This window comes from Astyanax mexicanus, chromosome 6 (genome assembly GCF_023375975.1).
Source record: "Astyanax mexicanus isolate ESR-SI-001 chromosome 6, AstMex3_surface, whole genome shotgun sequence".
Classification (NCBI taxonomy): domain Eukaryota; kingdom Metazoa; phylum Chordata; class Actinopteri; order Characiformes; family Acestrorhamphidae; genus Astyanax; species Astyanax mexicanus.
The window spans coordinates 24,250,232-24,255,645 of NC_064413.1; the positions used below are offsets into that span (position 1 = coordinate 24,250,232).

The following is a 5,414-nucleotide window of genomic DNA, read 5'->3' on the forward strand; positions in this document are numbered from 1 at the left end:
GATGTTTTAGGGTTGTTGTATTGCGTTTTTTGGTGTTTTTGGTTAATTCTGAGCAGTCACCATGAAGAAGTAAAGCGTGGGGGGGGACCGTGCTTTAAAAGGCCCCCGTCTCCCAGGCTCTAATGTATTGGCTCTGTAGTCATTACTGAACACTGGGAAACTGGTACTTGTCTAAAGTATGTGAAATCAAAAACACAAGGGAAATATAATGGGAAGAACTGGGTATTCAGGGGAACGTGTGAAATTTATTTTTTATTTTTTCACATTTTTTAATCTCTTTTGCAAAAGTTTGCTTATTTTACAATATCCATCCCACTTTCAAATACATGTTTTCATGAGCTCTTTAGTGAGTTAGTTTAGTGCTTTTCTGGCACTGACTTCGTATTTACAGTGTACATTTTAATACACTGCTCAAAAAAATAAAGGGAACACTCAAATAATACAATATAACTCCAAGTAAATCAAACTTCTGTGAAATTAAACTGTCCACTTAGGAAGCAACACTGATTGACAATCAATTTCACCTGCTGTTGTGCAAATGGAATAGACAACAGGTGGAAATTATTGGCAATTAGCAAGACACACTCAATAAAGGAGTGGTTCTGCAGGTGGGGACCACAGACCACTTCTCAGAACCTATGCTGTCTGGCTGATGTTTTGGTCAGTTTTGAATGTTGGTGGTTCTTTCACACTCGTGGTAGCATGAGACGGACTCTACAACCCACACAAGTGGCTTAGGTAGTGCAGCTCATCCAGGATGGCACATCAATGCGAGCTGTGGCAAGAAGGTTTGCTGTGTCTGTCAGCGTAGTGTCTAGAGGCTGGAGGTGCTACCAGGGGACAGGCCAGTACACCAGGAGACGTGGAGGAGGCCGTAGGAGGGCAACAACCCAGCAGCAGGACCGCTACCTCCGCCTTTGTGCAAGAAGGAACAGGAGGAGCACTGCCAGAGCCCTGCAAAATGACCTCCAGCAGGCCACAAATGTGCATGTGTCTGCACAAACGGTTAGAAACCGACTCCATGAGGATGGTATGAGGGCCCGACGTCCACAGATGGGGGTTGTGCTCACAGCCCAACACCGTGCAGGACGCTTGGCATTTGCCAGAGAACACCAGGATTGGCAAATTCGCCACTGGCGCCTTGTGCTCTTCACAGATGAAAGCAGGTTCATACTGAGCACATGACAGACGTGACAGAGTCTGGAGACGCCGTGGAGAGCGGTCTGCTGCCTGCAACATCCTTCAGCATGACCGGTTTGGCAGTGGGTCAGTAATGGTGTGGGGTGGCATTTCTTTGGAGGGCTGCACGGGCTGCATGTGCTCACCAGAGGTAGCCTGACTGCCATTAGGTACCGAGATGAGATCTTCAGACCCCTTGTGAGACCATATGCTGGTGCGGTTGGCCCTGGGTTCCTCCTAATCAGGGGTGTAGCAACAAATTCAGGGCCCGCTACACTCTCAAAGTCAGTGGGCCTCTATCCATGCCAGTACACAAGGAACGTGAGCGAAAAAATAAAAATCTGGATTTTCATGGGCCCCTCTCCCTACTCGGGCCCTGGGTAGTCAGGTCCACTTTTCCCCCCACTACCACGCCCATGCTCCTAATGCAGGACAATGCTAGACCTCATGTGGCTGGAGTGTGTCAGCAGTTCCTGCAAGATGAAGGCATTGAAGCTATGGACTGGCCCGCCCGTTCCCCAGACCTGAATCCGATTGAGCACATCTGGGACATCATGTCTCGCTCCATCCACCAACGTCACGTTGCACCACAGACTGTCCAGGAGTTGGCGGATGCTTTAGTCCAGGTCTGGGAGGAGATCCCTCAGGAGACCATCCGCCACCTCATCAGGAGCATGCCCAGGCGTTGTAGGGAGGTCATACAGGCACGTGTAGGCCACACACAATACTGAGCCTCATTTTGACTTGTTTTAAGGACATTACATTAAAGTTGGATCAGCCTGTAGTGTGTTTTTTCACTTTAATTTTGTGTGTGGCTCCAAATCCAGGCCTCCATTGGTTAATAAATTTGATTTCCATTGATGATTTTTGTGTGATTTTGTTGTCAGCACATTCAACTTTGTACAGAACAAAGTATTCAATGAGAATATTTCATTCATTCAGATCTAGGATGTGTTATTTGAGTGTTCCCTTTATTTTTTTGAGCAGTGTATATAAAATAAGAACACACACTGACCCACACATGGTCATGTGATACTGTGACATAGAGCTTACCCATGATGCAATGGGGTGTAGTTGAACTTTTTAATTTGATTAATAATTAGGGAATTGTGTATGGAGGATTTTTTCTGAGGTAATGGGGTGTTAGTTTGTGGTGAAACTGGGTATTGTGGAGAACTGGGTATTCAGGGAAATGAGTGAAATTTATTATTATTTTTTTTCACATTTTTTAATGTCTTTTACAAAAGTTTACTTATTTTACAATATCCATCCCACTTTCAAATACATGTTTTCATGAGCTCTTTAGTGAGTTAGTTTAGTGCTTTTCTGGCACTGACTTCGTATTTACAGCCCACTAAACATTAGACGTCTTATGGACGTGCAGATCATGTCTATATTGCGTCGGTCGGTCCAAGACCAATTCTGTACGTCTACACGACGTACAAACTAGGTCCACTATTTGGACGTCTAACTATGACCCCACTTGGACGTCAATATGCAGTTAAACATTTGAACGTCGGACTAGGTCACTTTTTGGACGTCATGGGGACGTCTAATACAGGTGCAGGAAATTAAGGTTATTTAAGAATATATTTATTTTTAAATGTATGTCAACATTGTTGTTATCAATATTGTTAATCACTATGAATATAGATTATTTATGATTAAGCATCATTTATTTCTAATTATTTATTTGAGTATTATATTTTTTATCTATTTAATTAATTAACGAATGTAGGTATTTATTTACGTATGTTTTTATTTTTATTTGGAAATGCAATTTATGTGGAAAATTGTTAAGTTGATTTCAACCAGTCAATGCCACTCTGATTTGCTGAGACCGCACGTCATCATAAACTCCACTCTGATATGCCGAGGCAAAACACGCTCAACATTTTTTGGCTGCTGCAGTAGCTCAGCTCAACTCAGCTCGTTCAGTTCAGCTCGCTCAGCTCAGCTCCGCTCCGGACTCAGCTGCCACTAAGCTATAAGGTAAGACGATATGTATAAGTTAATGTATTTGTAGTGTTAGTTGTTTTAGCTCTGTGGTCTTAAATCATCTGAACCTGCTGGCGTTGCCTCTCTTCCCAGGCAGTTAGCTAACTAGCTAGCTAGCTAACGATAGCTAAAAAGTGGCCATAGTTAAAATGGAATTGGAATTACTTATTGCCAATAATATTTACTGTAACTGAAGCTTTAACGTAGAAGCATTGTCCTGGCATTAAGTCAATGCACTAACCAGAGCTAGGCTGATAAGCCAATCTAAGCTAAATCAAAGAACCGTCTTTGGCTAAATTCGCTAAGCTAGCGTTAAGTTATATAAGTTTGTGGCGCCCACAATTAACCTAGGCAACTGGGAGCAATATCAAGTGCTTTTTGAATAGCGTGAAGAAGTAAGTTTATGTTAATATTACATAAATAAGGCAATTTAAAATAGTTTGTTGTGGGAAAACATTTATTAAAATAGCTTAATATCATGTGTGAGAATTAAAACGGCACGATAATTCTCGTCAGGTGTTAAATGTGTATTCCCGCCGTTAGCTTAGCGTTAGCTAAGCCATAGTGTGAAGAAGTAAGTTTATGTTAATATTACATAAATAAGGCAATTTAAAATAGTTTGTTGTGGGAAAAAAATATTAAAATAGCTTAATATGATGTGTGAGAATTAAAACGGCAGGATAATTCTCGTCAGGTGTTAAATGTGTATTCCCGCCGTTAGCTTAGCGTTAGCTAGCTTAGCTGAGATTTCTAATTTGTCTTTTTCTACTTGTGCAGATGGAGTCATGAAATGTGACGGGACAGCCACCGAGGACTTCATACGGATGTGTACTTCGGAGCATCTCAAACATGCACCACAAAGACGTGGAGGACACACCGCTGTCTCTCAGGACCTAGAATCTTAATGAAAGTATAATGATGTTAAGGGAAGGTGTAATGGAAAGGTGTAATGTAAAGTTGTAATGGTGTTAAGGGAAGGTGTAGTGGAAAGGTGTGATAGTGTTGAGGGAAGGTGTAATAGTGTTGAGGGAAGGGGTAATGTTAAAGGTGTAATAGTGTTAAGGGAAGGTATAATATTGTTAAGGGAAGGTGTAATGTTAAAGGTGTAATAGTGTTGATGGAAGGTATAATATTGTTAAGGGAAGGTGTAATCTTAAAGGTGTAATAGTGTTGAGGGAAGGTGTAATGTTAAAGGTGTAATAGTGTTGAGGGAAGGTGTAATGTAAAGGTGTAATAGTGTTGATGGAAGAAATAATATTGTTAAGGGAAGGTGTATTGTTAAAGGTGTAATAGTGTTGAGGGAAGGTATAATGTAAAGGTGTAATAGTGTTGAGGGAAGGTATAATATTGTTAAGGGAAGGTGTAATGTTAAAGGTGTAATAGTGTTGAGGGAAGGTGTAATGTAAAGGTGTAATATTGTTAAGGGAAGGTATAATATTGTTAAGGGAAGGTGTAATCTTAAAGGTGTAATAGTGTTAAGGGAAGGTATAATATTGTTAAGGGAAGGTGTAATCTTAAAGGTGTAATAGTTTTGAGGGAAGGTGTATTGTTAAAGGTGTAATAGTGTTGAGGGAAGGTGTAATGTTAAAGGTGTAATAGTGTTGATGGAAGGTATCATATTGTTAAGGGAAGGTGTATTGTTAAAGGTGTAATAGTGTTGAGGGAAGGTATAATGTTAAAGGTGTAATAGTGTTGAGGGAAGGTATAATATTGTTAAGGGAAGGTGTAATGGTGTAATAGTTTTGAGGGAAGGTGTAATAGTTTTGAGGGAAGGTGTAATAGTGTTGAGGGAAGGTGTAATAGTGTTGAGGGAAGGTGTAATGTTAAAGGTGTAATAGTGTTGAGGGAAGGTATAATATTGTTAAGGGAAGGTGTAATGTAAAGCTGTAATAGTTTTAAGGGAAGGTAAATGTTTAGTGAAATTGTTATGGTGTGAATCTAAGGTGTATGTTATGTTGATGTAAAATAAAGGCATTAACCCCAAATGAGATTTACTCATTATTTTTATTATTATATTAATGCTTCCCCAAACAGAAAGGGTCAATTTAAAATCAACAGTGGTAAGATGGGGGTAATTAATTTATTCCTTGCTTTTACTGGTTCTTTGCAGGTTGACATGTTTTGGAAAAAGTGAGAGGGTTGAAATGCAATTTATTTGTAAAGCATATTGTGTATAACTAACGTGCATAACTAGTTCCAGAAGGTTGTGAACCTAATTGTTTGGCTTAGCTTTGTAT

The 5,414-nt window shown here is 40.3% G+C and overlaps 1 long non-coding RNA gene across 15 annotated transcripts; it reads left to right on the plus strand.

Moving 5' to 3' along the window:
* The first annotated feature begins 2,419 nt into the window (after window positions 1-2,419).
* Window positions 2,420-5,162, plus strand: LOC125802390 (uncharacterized). 15 transcript variants are annotated; one of them, XR_007439466.1, is made up of 5 exons: window positions 2,420-4,405; window positions 4,462-4,585; window positions 4,642-4,718; window positions 4,845-4,929; window positions 4,972-5,162. It is a non-coding gene; the product is annotated as an uncharacterized LOC125802390 (long non-coding RNA). The 15 variants fall into 15 exon arrangements; XR_007439463.1 differs by lacking the exon at window positions 4,845-4,929 and having other exon boundaries at window positions 4,642-4,697; window positions 4,930-5,162; XR_007439467.1 differs by lacking the exon at window positions 4,642-4,718 and having other exon boundaries at window positions 4,824-4,929.
* The last annotated feature ends 252 nt before the right edge of the window (window positions 5,163-5,414 follow it).